This window comes from Schistocerca americana, chromosome 2 (assembly GCF_021461395.2).
Source record: "Schistocerca americana isolate TAMUIC-IGC-003095 chromosome 2, iqSchAmer2.1, whole genome shotgun sequence".
In the NCBI taxonomy this organism is placed as follows: Eukaryota; Metazoa; Arthropoda; class Insecta; order Orthoptera; family Acrididae; genus Schistocerca; species Schistocerca americana.
This window is the reverse complement of record NC_060120.1, coordinates 1,116,530,787-1,116,546,353: the sequence shown is the minus strand read 5'-3', so window position 1 is coordinate 1,116,546,353 and position 15,567 is coordinate 1,116,530,787. Positions and strand designations below refer to the sequence as shown.

The following is a 15,567-nucleotide window of genomic DNA, read 5'->3' as shown; positions in this document are numbered from 1 at the left end:
TCCTCCATACTATGTAATTTTTCGGTATTTTTTTCAGTGATGGGCGTTACCACTGGCTGGAGTCGCCATCAAGCCCTAGATTACTATAGTAACATAGCTGCCTTTGAACCATTTATGATTACTGTCTAAGTAAATGAGTTGAAACAGTTATTACCATTCCAGCTTCGACATTATATGGAAGTATGAAGCGTTTTGAAAAATAATTACTACATCGTAACAATTTATATTTATTGATGGAAACATACAGAAGAACAGGGACAAACTCCAAAATAAAGTCAAAACTTAACTTTTTATGACATGTTATTACAAGTGTTCTATGTGACAATAGCAACCGCGTGGCTCACCTCATGTAACGTTTATTTACCAACAGAAGTTGCTGCTGCTGTTATTCTAAAAAAGGGGCGAAAAATACATTCTTTCACGTATTTCCACAGGTAGTGTCTCGGGATCCCAAGCGCCATATTGAACGTTAAGGCATTGTACACTCAAGGGCTACTGCATTGGGGCTCCAACCTGTTGGAATATCGAATCAGTAGAGGTATGAAAGAAACTGTTGTAACTGCGACCGGTACAGTCGCGGGGTTGAAATGACGGAAAGCGCGGGGGGACCCGTGGAGAGGCCCGCAGAACAACAACACAACGGGAGAGGACGGACACGACCAACGAAGGACAGAACGAACAACAAGATCGAACAACGGAGTCACATGGAAACCTAACAAACACGTCCACTCGTACACAGAACAAGAAAGCAAGTAAGCTGTCTAACGCGAGACGATTTGCCCACTGGCGTACGCGAGGTTAGACTGCGTGGCTGAGCGAGACGCAGGCGCTTAAGTAGTCTATCGGGGGCGCCGCTATTGGCCGCTGCAACCACGTGTTCCACTGTGGCGCCCTCACACTAAATGCGGGCCAGGAGGCGCGCGCCGCCACAGCTTACGGCGCGATGGTGGAGAGACCTCTAGGGGCCTTTGACGTCCATGACGTCTGGCGCGGATTCAAATTCCGCGGCGTGCGGTACCAGAGAAACAGCATATGCACCTACATCATTACAGTCACATTATAGTCCTCAAAAAAGGGCAATGTACCTTTTCATTAGATGTTACATAAAATGCATTTATTTTAGGCTTATCTGTTTCGCAATCAATGATTTTCTGAGGGTTGTTGGGTCTCCATGTGCGCACGTCATGCCAGTTAACTCTACTGGTACTTCTTCACTAAAAACTAAAAGCAGTAAAAGTGTGTATCCCATGCCCACTAATAGAGTGTGACAGACGTCAAGATATTTTCCTTTATGAAGAGCTTTCACTTTTGGTCGACATGATTTGTAGAAATCTAACCACTCGCCAGATAAATCATGCGTGGAATCAAAAGCTTCCTCCTTACGCAGCGAGCGTTTGTGGGTTCCTCTCGAAAGCTTGCCGAATGCTCCCGGCGGAGGTTCGAGTCCTCCCTCGGGCATGGGTGTGTGTGGTTGTCCTTAGGATAATTTACCTTAAGTAGTGTGTAAGCTTAAGGGCTGATGACCTTAGCGGTTAAGTCCTCTAAGATTTCACACACGAATGCTCCCAATTCTTTCATCATAAGGGCGAGATGGATTCTTAACTTTACGTAAGCAGCCTGTCTCTTAATATTGCTGACTCCATCGACGAATACTTTCCGCCACAGGCGGAACAATCCGTAAACGCCAACGAAAAGCGCGCTGAGTCGTAGTCACTGGCTCGTGTTGCCTTTGGCTGAGCGAACCATGAATGCGTGAACTGGCATCCAGCGGCGTTCCTCTAAAACTAATGGTCAATTCGATTCTCTAAACACACATAAGCTTCCAGGAATGTCCGTTGCGTTGTAATATAAAAGTCCTATAATCGGGTCACAGAGCAACTTTTATAACATAGGAAAATAACTTAGTAAAAATCTTTAGTTTTGTATTTTGCAGTGTGTCTGTGTTTTGTGGCGTATGTGGATAAACTAATATAACTTCCTGAAATATTGTTATTCTATATGAGGAATCCGGTATATAAGGGCGAACCCGAATTTCGCGAACAAAATTTGGAAGGTGGTTCATTGATATTTTCTGAGTGTTTTGGTAAAATAGATCCTTGGTATCGATACAGACTGATAGTGTAATTATGATGTGTTCGATTTGTTATCCTAATTACCTTATATTCTGTGAAAATACCTTAACAGTGAAAAGGCTGTAGTGTGCAATTCTTCTTCTTCTTTCACTACTGCCTCCCGCACTGGGCGCAGGGTGGGCAGGGTTAAGTACGGATTTGGCATGGTTAAGTTAAGCAGATGTCTGCGAGTCGTGTAACTGAGGCGGGACGTGGGGTCCAGCCCGGTATTCACCTAGTAGGATGTGGGGAAACGCCTAAAAACCACATCCAGGCTGGCCGGCACACCGGCCGCCATCGATAATCCGCCGGGCGGTTTCGATCCGGGGCCGGCGTGCCTACCCGAGTCCAGGAAGCAGCGCGTTTGCGTTCTCGGCTATCCTGGCGGGTCAAAAGCCTGCAGTGTGCAATCACCATTCCTAAATGAAAGGATTTATTTCTCGTGGGCGCCTATGTGAAGATCCAGAACGTACCGTGGTGAGGCTACCGTCGTTGCAGAAACAGATGAGCATAGGCACCATTGAGGCCCTCTCCCTTCACATCCAGTAAACTTATACGCGAGTTGCGGACAGTCGAAATCTTCATATCGGTTAGTATCACTGTTGTACTGCAGCTAACACTGCTGGAAAAGCAAACACGAGACAGAAGCGAGCGGTACTGAATGCCTCCTAGCGGGCGAAGAGTGAAACAGGCTTTACTGTCGTCAAGAGCAGCTACCGTCAGTCAGTGGAGTAAGTTGTTTCCATATAGTCTACACTTGCACTGTTGTTCAGACGCTTTCAGTGCAACAGAGGATAAGAAATAAAACCAAATGGGATTACTTTGTAACAACACACCAGAGACTACGTCTCCCTCATAACAAAATACTCGGAAACTGTCCCTGAATAAATACGAAATTTTACAATATAATTGGTAGGAAAATCAGCATTGGCCGTATTTTGTTGTTTTATTGTCAGCAAAATCGATTTTCGGTCACTTAGTGACCATCCTCAGTGCTAGAAGTCAAAAATTTTGTCACATAACGATCAGAGAGTATAAAACCGAAAATTACAACTACACCTGCGTATGAACATAACAGTTGGTAGGAACATACCTGCAATATACAATTAAAATTGGTAGGCACTGGTATAAATCTATAACCACAGGCTTAGAGCGACCACATAAACTGAGGCCGCTGTTTACATGCACCTGTACAATAGACCACGATGTGACAGGGCTTGGAACGCCCTCTATGTGACATGTGTCACGTGAAGACTTAATATTACTGGTTTTGCAAGATATGAACACAAAATACCTCTTGTGCATTTGTGACTCATGAAGTAATTCAAATTTAAAATGTACGTAAAAAACATAGGAGACGAAGGGGGGAGGAAACATCTAAAATACTCTGGCGTATCGTTTTTAGAAAATCAACTTACAAAACATAAAACATATCGATAATAAGTTGTCAGAGTGCAGGGCAAGTAAAAGAGAAAAAGAAAAGGAAAAAATAATATATGAATAACATGAAATGAGGTATAACACAGTTTTTTAAAGGACAGCGTGTGACACTGTTGATGGTGATGGTCCGGGTCGGATGGGGAAGTGAGGCTCGGTGGCACCATTGATACTCTTCTAGGTGAGTAGGCCGTATGCTGGTACCCGGTTTCACCCTCTCCCACCTCTCATGATCTTCAGCACGAACACTGCCGCGTCACACTACACATGAACGACCATTACAGCCACCTGCACTTACCAGACACACTTACGAAGACAGTGTATACTTCGCGAAGGAAAGGTGGTTGTTGGTGCGATAGACAGGAAAAGCATTTCTTATTTGGATGCTGAGCCTGCCCTAAGACGTCTCCCAGCCTTTCGTGCTGTACGTCTTCAATTTACTCTACTATTTCTGTGGCAGATGGAAGCAGAAGCCTCTTTAGGCAATCCCACTCCATCGATAACTTTCGGTCATCACGTACGCTACCTGATCAACGGTATCTAGCTACCTCTGTGTAATGTGGAACTGATCACAACAAGTGAATATAGGCGGACCCGCCAGTGTAAAAGGTGGCGCGCAGCGTTTTGTTGTTAGTAGAGAAGAAGCGACAGATGAATGGGTCGCTCAGGAGAGGAGTGACTTTGAGCGTGGACTGTGGACTGGTTGCCCTGGGAGAACAGTACTTATTCATACAGAATTACGATTTAAGACTTTTATGGTTCTTGAAAAACGTTCTTAAAAATGTACATAAAACATTTATCATTCAAAGTAATAGCATTTAAAAACTATGTATATTTATTACCTATATTATTCTTTGTTCCATGTCAAAAATATTAATAATTGTGAAATAGTTGAATGATTTTATGTAATTACGTACTCTGGTCTTGATCTTGCCTAAGGACAGACTTGAGAGACATTGTAAGTGTACTAATGTTGCATTTTGGTTAAATATATGTGTTTATTTCCTCTTAAAACCTTTATTTATGTGTCTTTAGCATCCCTACAGGTTAGGAAAGTAATGACTTATTTTTTCTGCGTATCAAAACGCGCAATACAGCGAAAGGCTCTGACTGCCTGTTGTCGCCGTTTGCACGGCCGCAACGTTTTATTTGTATATTGCGAATATTAAGGGCACATGGCTGCGGAAATAACAAAGTTTCCATTTTAATTATGTTATTTAACTTCAGTGTCGTTTTAATTTACTTGCAAAGATTAATAGCAGTTTCATTAAGCTCTTGTGTTTGCCGCATATCGGCTATCTTTTGTCTCAGCTACATAAAATCCCCAAAAAGTGACTTACTCCGAAATGATCAGTGGTAAGTGTGCCACACAATAACATTTCTCTTCGCGAACCCATGACATTAAAGCAGTATTAATTTCAATAAAACCGCAATGCAAAAAGAACCTGAGATATTTCGTTAACAAACGAGCTAGTATGGTGCTTCATGCCGCTCTTTGCGTCATTCTTATTGCAGGCATTAAACCTGCAAATAATATTTCCATTAAAGAAGACTGTGTAATTTGCCCGTGATAAGTTGTCCTCTCACTTAAGTGTGTGTGACATCATTTAATGTGTAACTATACGTACATGTGCCACGGTTTAATGAACTGCACATGCACGCACAATTAAAACACATCACTGAACGTACAAAACAGAACACAACAACGTACATATCAAAAACAACACAACTAGTTACGGATGTCACTTGATTAACGAACTCAGCAGGGACATCTCAGTCCTTCTAAAGCTTGAGAATTAATTGAAACCTTCAGATGCCGTCAGGTGTTGTTGATATACCTGAATGGGAACAGTTGAAAATGTGTGCCCCGACCGGGACTCGAACCCGGGATCTTCTGCTTACATGGTAGACGCTCTATCCATCTTTTTTTTTCATTTTGTTTGATATAGTTCGTTGCGTTTGGTCTGGGCGGACGTCGCAAGACATCTGTTCAAATTGATCATTGATCGCTTGACTCAGTTTTTTTTTATTATTATTACAAAGAGCACGCAGCCCTTTGGCCGAATCCATCTGAGCCGCTGAGGACATAGATGAATAGCGCGACTGCACGGACTAATCCCTTGCACGCTTCCCGTGAGACCCACATGCCCAACTGTCCACAATCTACATACGTAATGTACCTAATAGATATTTGCCCATCCACTCATTACTCTCGCACACTAAGGTGACGATTCCCGTAAGAGTTCGGGCAACCTGTGCGCACTCGCACAGACGAAGGTCAATGGCCGGGTACCTTTTAACTATATGTATGAAGCTAGTAACTGTTCTCGAAAGAACAGATACCATTGATGACCGTGCAGCTTCTCTAGAATAAATGATCATTAATTGAAACCCTCAGATGCCGACAGGTGATGTTGATATACCTCGATGGGGACAGCTGAAAATGCTGCCCAAGTCGACAGTTGGTGATACGACCCTGAAGTAAAAACTCGAAAGAACGGCCACTACTAAATCAAGACCAGGCTGACCTCATGTACTGACGAAAAAAGTTCGTCGAACATTTCAGACGGTGTTGCGAAAAATCGAATGAAATAAGCGGGAGGAATCACTCCTGAGTTCCAAAGTGCCACCAGCATTCCACGTAGCACAATGAGTGTGCCTAGGAAGTTAAAACAAAAGCTGAGTACAATGGTGAAGCAACTCCTCACGAGGCACACGTCTTTATAGCCAGTGTCGGGTGACGCTTCAGATGGTAAGAGCCACGCCACTGGGTAGAGGATGGCAGACTGGAAACGAGTCACGTGCCGTGGTAAATTCGATTGAATTTTAGGGTGATGAAGGGCCATCTGTTTTGATATCAAAAAACAATTAAACAGCGAGTATCGCATAAAATATTGCTTTATTTAAGACAACCGGTTTCAACAGACTTTGCTGTCATCCTCATGTCAGTATGAAAGTACATCTACGTTATTATGTTTCATTAGTTAAGGTGTACCATTTGATATAAAAAGTTTTAGTTTGGTATTATAAAAACCGGAACTGGGCCTGTAAATTTACGTACCTTAAAATCTTTTTGTTGTGAAACATGTTAACTTTTCGCTGAACCACACGCACAAGACGTCAATTGGATAAAGAAACCTTCTATAATGTACTGATTTTTCTCCACTTGACACCTAGTGCGTGAGGTTCAGCGTAAAATGAAGATGTTTTACAACAAAAAGATTTTAAGGTATGTAAATGTACAAGTCCACTACCGGTTATTATCTACCAAACTAAAAATTTTCATATTAACTGTTACACTTTAACTTATGAGAAACATTCCATGTGTATCCACTTATCTTACCGACATGAAGATGACAGCAAAGTATATTGAAACAGTTGTCTTAAAGAAAGAAACATCTTACGCGATCTTCGCCGTTGAAAGAATTTTTAGGTGATAAATACTGTGGGAGGCTCTGGTTGGCGAATGCCTGAAGAACGTTACCCGCTTGCCATCCTGTATGTGGAGGGGCGGTTTTCTGGAATCAGTGTGTTTTTCGTGGTTACAGTGTGCTTCCCTCATTGCGCTTAAGAAAATTGAAGGATACGAACACATTTTACAGCATCGTGAACTGTGTAGACTGGAGGTACAGAAGAGGATGTATGAAAATGCAGTCTGTCATGATGCAGAGCCCCGATCTGAATCTAATGCAACGTCTTTGGTACGCGTTAGAATGTGGTCTTCGTTCCAGGCCTCAGCGTCTAACGTTACTACCTTCTCTCGTTTCGGCTCTTGAGGAGGAATCGGCTTCCATCCAACCACAGATACTCAGACACTCATTACAAGTATCCCCAGCACAGTTCATACCGTCGTAAAGGCGAAGGGTGGTACATCCCCCATTAATATCCATTCCTTGATGTTCGGTGAATTTTGAGAAGACAGCGTAAGGTCTTCCCTTGTGTGCCAACGTCGTCAGCAGAGAAATATCGCTGCCCTGAATTTTATATGTACTAAGATGGTACCTGTTCTTTTGGACATGTGCGAAAGAACAGATACCATCTTAGTATATATATAGTTAAGGCTCATCGGCCACTTGACCATCTTCCTCTTCTGTGCGAATGCACAAACAGTGCCCGAACTCTTACGGGAATCGGCAACGCGCCGCGAGTAATGTGTACCTAATGGGCGGGGGCACTACGAATGTAGTGCGGGACAATACGTTGAGAATGTGGGTTTCGCGGGAGGCGCGCCAGAGATAAATCCCTGCAGTCGCGCTGTCGTCTGTGTCCTTGGTGACTCAGGTGTACCTGAAACGGACTTTCCATATACTCAGAGAACTTCCACAATGTATAACCGCAAAGCTCTTTGAGGCTGTGACCCCCCATAGCCTGCAAGCACCGATTGATGTGCGAAGGATTAATGCCCGTCCACAGTATGTGAGGAACTTTTTCCTCGAAGCAAGTTATCTTAGTGACGAAATCAGAAGCAACACACGTATCACAGCGCGCGACATAGTACGTGAAAGGAAGTTGAATGAGGGCAGAAACAAAATTGAAACGAAATTCCCTATTTGTGACTGGAAAGCTGTATGGCGGAACATCAACTATGCCGGGCTATCTACAGACGCTATTTCCGCATGGTATAAAACAGTTAACAATGTCATCAGCACCAACGAGAGACTATATGGGATCGGTTTAAACCAGACACACCTTTGTGAAAACTGCAATCTGGTGGATACACTCATCCACAGATTCAACTGTGGCGGCAATGTAAACAACTGGAATTGGATCAGGCAACAAATCGCCTTTCTCACCAGATCCTCGACGGAATATATAACGCCATCGCTCCTCCTGAGACCAGACATGACATAGTTTCGGAAATAAAAAAGAAACTCCATTAGCTGGTTTCTGGGAAAAAATGTTAGTTATGTCATCAACAAATTTGGGCCGGACAACGAGATAGAATTCCGCGTTTACATGAAGTGTTAATATGGAAAAATCAGAACGTATCGCAACCACAAGAAGCACTACGGCAACATGCTGAAGATCATTTTTGAAAGAATGTGTGGAACCACTACAACACCTTGAACGAGAACGAACAGAAGAAAATTAATAGTCACTTGTGTTCTTATTTATTTAATATTACCTTGCTTCCGGAACTTCTATGTTAGACGAAGAGCTTTTTTCACAACGTTTAGTTCAGAATTACTCGTGTTCGACTTCCAAAGTATTTGTGTGATTCAAGAAGAATTGTTAAGTTTTATCAGTGTTCAGTTTCTACTCAGAGAGGAAGGTTTAATTGTCTTTCTTACATCGGAGAATGGAAGTTTTGTGTTAAAATTTCTGCACACTTATTGCTGTGACCGAACAGGGGACATGAAAAAAGGGGTGGGAGGGGTTTAGGCCTCGACGCACTGGCAGTGCCGTGAAGAGACCCCACTGCTAGTGCGGCGTGTACCACGCCCTGACCATCCTAAAAAAAAAAAGAAAAAAAAGAAAAAAAAGAGAGAACTTGTTAGAGCAATTGCCCGCGAAAGGCAAAGGCAAAAAAAACCAAAAAGAAAACAAAACAAAAACAAAAAAAAAAGATGGATAGAGCGTCTGCCATGTAAGCAGGAGATCCGGGGTTCGAGTCCCGGTCGGGGCACACATTTTCATTTGTCCCCGTTGACCTATATCAACGCCTGTAACCAGCTAAGGGTGTTCATTTCATTGTAATTTCGCCCTGAATTTTGTCGTTGGAACTGATATTCACCCTGTGTATTCTATTTTTGTCCAAGGAAGATGCCGATGAATCCTGCTCGTTCATCGAACTACGATACTTTCACTGAAATCACAGTACCAAAGGCCAGTCACGACCGTAAACACCGAACCCAAGCTTGTAGCTTTCTCTCCGAGCTGCACGGCAGCAGTCAGTCCCTGTGAGTCTACATATCGTGCGGTCCGTACCGCCGCCGCGGGTCACGCCTCTCCTAATCGCTGCCCCAGATGTCGCGGCGCGGCGGCAGCGGAGCTGGCACGCCGTAACAAGAAGTCAATTGGGGAGCGGAGCGACCGCAGCACGAAAACAAGCGACGGCTGGGCGCGCTCCCTCAGTATAAACCTATTAAACCAAATTGGCCATTACGCAGGCCAAGGGAACTGGAAGCGAAGGGAAGGGAAGGGAAGGGGGAGAAGGAGTGTGGGGCGAGGGGCGCAGGAGGTGGGAGGGAGGGGAGGAGAGAACCGCGAGGGCAGGCCGGCGTTAATTACGAGCGGCCATTAGTGGCAGGGCCGCCGTCCATCAGGCAAGGTCTGGCCCAACCGCTGGCGACCTCTGTGCCAGGCGGCAGCTGGCGCCAGGTTTGAGACTGGCGCATGCCAACCACTGTTCTGACGAACGGCTCCAGAAGTGGGCGCACGGCGCGTTGTCCGCCTTACTGCAAGAAAACGTTAGGTCCACCCACAAAAGAGACATGGCAACGGAACACTACTTTGCTACAGCTGTTTTATACTGTCCAATCAAATTAATGTAATCACTACTTACGTTCAATGTTAACGTGAAATAACGACTCAGACTGCAGGTGACACCACTAGCAGTAGGGGGTATGTGAAGGTGCAACTTGCCGTGTGCACTGGGAACGTGCAGCCGTCTCGCGAAGATTGGGGGGGGGGGGGGTAGAGGGGGCACGCACCGGTGTACAGTCGCACGTGCCTCTAAATTGTGCACAAGAGGATACAGGAGTCACCCCACACCACACGAGGAGATACGTTCCTCTACTTGGGTATGGAGAAAGCACAGTCGCAACCGAATTAGCCGTAGGCCACACAGTTGTAAACGCACAGTACAGTGTCTCGGTAGGGGAGGGGGGTGGGGGGACGTGGAAAGCACTGCAGCCACGGTCTTAAACGAGGCGATTTATCAGGTGTCCAAAGAGCATGATCATTGGCTTTGGGGACAATGGCGGAAGCATTTCCGAAACAACTAAGCTTGTAAACTGTTCGCGTGCAGCCGTGTCTAAAGCGTATCGCGCGTGGCAAACTGGCGCTTCCAAGACCGGCTCCGAAGCAGCTGCGACGCACCACTTGCCACAGATGACAGGGGTGAACGACGGCTGCGAAGATGTGTACAGATGAACAGACGTGCAACTGTTAAGTAACTAACGGCCCAGGTGAAAAAGGCGCTACCGACAGTGTCTCCTCAATGACCATTCAGCGAACGTGGCTATGTACACTGCTGGCCATTAAAATTGCTACACCAGAAAGTAATGCAAATGATGAACGGGTATTCATTGGACAAATATATTATACTAGGACTGACATGTGATTACATTTTCACGCAATTTGGGTGCATAGATCCTGAGAAATCAGTATCCAGAACAACCACGTCTGGCCGTAATAACGGCCTTCATACGCCTGGGCATTGAGTCAAACAGAGCTTGGATGGCGCGTACAGGTACAGCTGCCCATGCAGCTTCAACACCATGCCACAGTTCATCAAGAGTAGTGACTGGCGTATTGTGACGAGCCAGTTTCTCGGCCACCATTGACCACTTGTTTTCAATTGTTGAGAGATCTGGAGAATGTGCTGGCCAGGGCAGCAGTCGAACATTTTCTGTATCCAGAAAGGCCCGTACAGGACCTGCAACATGCGGTCGTGCATTATCCTGCTGAAATGTAGGGTTTCGCAGGGATCGAATGAAGGGTAGAGCCACCTGAAATGTAACGTCCACTGTTCGAAGTGCCGTCAATGCGAACAAGAGGTGACCGAGACTTGTAACTAATGGTACCCCATAGCATCACACCGGGTGATACGCCAATATGGTGACGACGAATACACGCTTCCAATGTGCGTTCACCGCGATGTCGCCAAACACGGATGCGACCATCATGACGCTGTTAAGAGAACTTGGATTCATCCGAAAAAATGACGTTTTGCCATTCGTGCACCCAGATTCGTCGTTGAGTACGCCATCGCAAGAGCTCCTGTCTGTGACGCAGTGTCAAGGGTAACTGCAGCCATGGTCTCCGAACTGATAGTCCATGCTGCTGCAAACGTCGTCGAACTGTTCCGTATTACCCTCCTGAACCCACCAATTCCATATTATGCTGACAGTCATTGGATCTCGACCAACTCGAGCAGCAATGTCGCGATACGATACACCGCAATCGCGATAGGCTACAATCCGACCTTTATCAAAGTCGGAAACGTGATGGTACGCATTTCTCCTCCCTACACGAGGGATCACAACAACGTTTCACCAGGCAACGCCGGTCAACTGCTGTTTGTGTATGAGAAATCGGTTGGAAACTTTCCTCATGTCAGCATGTTGTAGGTGTCGCCACCGGCGCCAACCTTGTGTGAATGCTCTGAAAAGCTAATCATTTGCATATCACAGCATCTTCTTCCTGTCGCTTAAATTTCGCGTCTGTACCACGTCATCTTCGTGGTGTAGCAATTTTAATGTGCATAGCTTCCGCCACAAGTACGATGTTCGTGCACGCATGGTGACTGCACCGCCGACAAAGGGTTGAGTTTTCACGATAATACCGCAACTCGTCATCCACTAGGTGGCGACGGGTGGCTCTTTCAGATTAATTACATTTCCCTCTGGATAGATGGCGGTAGCTGCGTGCGATGTGAAACGTCCGAAACCAAAGGGTCCAGGCCGTAGGAGGGAGCGTTACGGTCTAGGGAACGTTTTCGTGGCATTCCTCGAATGATCTGATCATTCAGGAAGGCACAACGGCACAACACAAGGATGCATCTATCCCTGGGGACCACGTCCACCCCCAAATTTGTCTTTTCTCGGCACGATGGTGTTTACCAGCAGGACAATGCAATCTATCACACGGCTCGCAGTGTACGTGCGTAGTTCGAAGAGCACCAGGTCGTGTTTACGGTACTCCCCTGGCCACTAGACTCCGCAGATTAAAATCCTACCGAGAATGTGTAGAACCACCTCTACGGGGCTGTTCGCTCCACGAATCCTCTACTGTTCGCAGCGGCTCTGGAGTCAGCATGGTAACTTCCATAAGGTCGTTGACTCTCTTACTCCACCCCTCAGAGTGGTCAGAGCTGAAAAGATGGTACCTCAGGCTTTTGACAGGTGGTCACTTTAATGTGACTAGACAATATAGCCACCAGTCTGACGAAAGGTTGGAAGCAGCTCTCCAAGCTGGACTGTCTTGTGCAAGTCTTTTTATATAGTTATGGACTCGAACTTGGAACCTTTGCTCTTCTGACTTTACCGTTCTCCAGGAGTGCTAGTCCTACAAGGTATGTAGGAAAACTGTGAACTTTTAGAGGTAGGAGATGAAGTACTGGTGGAAGTAAAGCTGTGAGGTCAGGTTGTGATGGCTGAGTCGATAGAGAACTTGCTTGCGAAAGACAAGAGTCTCGGGTTCGAGTACTGGTTCGATACAGAGTTGTAATCAGCTGTGAAGCTTCACATCGGTGCGAACTCTGCTGCAGAGTGAGAATTTATTCTTTGTATACCTTTATATCCATTTGAACCTATATATTGTTTTGTCTCCCTTTACCGATTTTAAACCCCCTTTTCCCAGTCTTCCGTCAACTATTGAGCTACTTTGTTAAAAGATTTCTTTTTTTTTTTTTTCAGCAACCTATTCTTACTATTGTTAATCTACACTGTCCACAAATCTCGAATAACCACCTTTTGCAGTGCTAACCGGCGCGAGACATGCAAGAAGAGTGTCAGTGTGGCACTGGAAAATACCGGCAGGAACCTGGAGCCATGCCTACCCTAGCGACATCGGCAGCTGCGCTAGGTATCGCGTATCGCACCAATAGCCCGATCGAGGTGGTCCCACAGATTCCCGACTGCGTTTGAATCCGGGGAGTTCGCTGGCTGGAGGAGAACGATAAACTCATTCTGGTGCCTGTCGAACCACGCAGATGCACTGCGAGTGTGCGACACGTTGCACTGTCCTGCTGCCAGATGCCATCGTGCCAAGCAAATACAAAGTGCATGTAGGAATGGACATTGTCCCCTACTATAGATGCATATTTATTGATGCACTGTGCTTCCCAGAATGGCGAAACCACCCGGGGAACGCAACGAAAGCATAACGCTCCCTCATCCGGCATGGACCCTTCTGACGACTGTTGTAGGGTGTTTCCTTTCGCAGATTTCACGCCGATGGTGGGCAAAACAGGGAGTTATCTGAAAAGGCTACCTGTCGCCGCTCAGTGGACGTCCATTTTCGGTACTGGCGTGCAAATTCCAGCCTCCGTCGCCGATGAAAAGCATTCGGCGTAGGTGCATGGACTAGGCGCCCTCTGTGGACGATCATCGGCAGCAACGTTCGCTTAGTAGTCGTTGAGGAGACACTGTCCCTTGGTACATCTGGATGGGCAGTTGTTCAGCAGGTGCACTTCTGTTCGCCCGTGCACATATCCGCAACCCGACTTTCATTTCTGTCATCTATGGCCTGTGGTGCGCCACAGTTGCGTTTGCGCTGGTTATAGATAGCGCCAGTTTGTCATGTACGGTATACTTTAACCACAACAGCAAGTGAACAGCTTACAAACTTAGCGGTTTCGGAAATGCTTCCACCCTTCGCCCGAAAGCCAGTACTTATGCCCTTTTGGACGTCAGATAAATCGCTCCATTTCCACATTACGACAACGACTGCACTGGTTTTTGCATTCCCTTCCCCCTCAGACGCTTTATATACCCACCTCTGCTCGTGCTGCCACCTGCCGTTTGTGAGTGGCTACTGCGCGCTGGCGTCGAACATAGTCGGTGGTCACATTGCTGTAGCTGGACCTCTTTACTTCTGTCATCGTCACTTGTGTTTTTACGTAAATGGCAAAACTCGTCCGTTTTCTTCAGCGTCTAGTTCCTGGTGTAATTCCTTTAGAATTACCTGACTTACCAGTCACCTTGTTGTACTTGTGTCGGTATTTCTCTTATAACTGCATTTCAAGACGCTATACATTCTGTTGAACAGCGTTCATATTCGTGCTTCGATCGTCTCCTCCTCATCCCTTTGCCAGTTGTGTCGTGGGCGACCCTTTTCCTTCCGCTGGGATGGTATCCATCGTACTATTCTATTTGGTATACCATCTTCATTCATCCTATTCACATGGCCAAACCATATCAGCTGTTTTTGTTGGATTTCGTCACAGATATCCCTATCCATTTTCGTCCTTTGTCGGATTACGTCATTTCCAATCCTACCCTTCCTAATACAGCTTCAGCTTCGCCTTAAGTAAGCAACCTCAATGGCAAGCAGATTATTCTTGAATGAGATTTCCACTCTGTAGCGGAGTGTGCACTGATATGAAACTTCCTGGCATGTTAAAACTGTGTGCCGGACCGAGACTCGAACTCGGGACCTCTGCCTTTCGTGGGCAAGTGCTCTACCAACTGAGCTACCGAACACGACTCACGCCCCGTCCTCACAGCTTTACTTCCGCCAGTACCTCGTCTCCTACTTTCCAAACTTTACAGAAGCTCTACTGCGAACCATGCAGAACTAGCACTCCTGAAGAAAGGAGAGCTTTTGTAAAGTTTGGAAGGTAGGAGACGAGGTACTGGCGGAAGTAAAGCTGTGAGGACGGGGCGTGAGTCGTGCTTGGGTAGCTGAGTTGGTAGAGCACTTGCCCGCGAAAGGCAAAGGTCCCGAGTTCGAGTCTCGATCCGGCACACGGTTTTTAATCTGCCAGGAAGTTTCAGATCATTCTTGTTTTGTTTGCTAACGTCCCAGGCTGCTGCTCCGTAAAAAAGACTGCAGTCTTATACATTCTCTTCTTCATTGTTCCTCTTAACTTTCCGTTCCACAGAACAGAGTTCATTGATCTTGTTACAGTTCGTCCTTTATTAATCCTAATAGTGATTTCGTCATTGCTTATGGCCTTTTTATTAAATAATACCCCAAGATATTTTGCCCCTTCCACACCTACAATTACTTCGCCATCTAATTATTTACTTTTCCTATTCCAACAGCCAAGTACTCTCACTTCCTTATGCCAGCCTTACTATATTTCTCATTAAGCTTTATTATCATATAACTAAAGAAAAATCTTGAAAAT

General features: G+C 45.7%; 1 protein-coding gene across 1 annotated transcript in view; it reads right to left on the bottom strand.

Moving 5' to 3' along the window:
- The window catches only part of LOC124594716 (glypican-5-like), a 378,800-nt gene that overhangs the window by 232,004 nt on the left and 131,229 nt on the right, over positions 1-15,567 (bottom strand). The window lies entirely within an intron of this gene.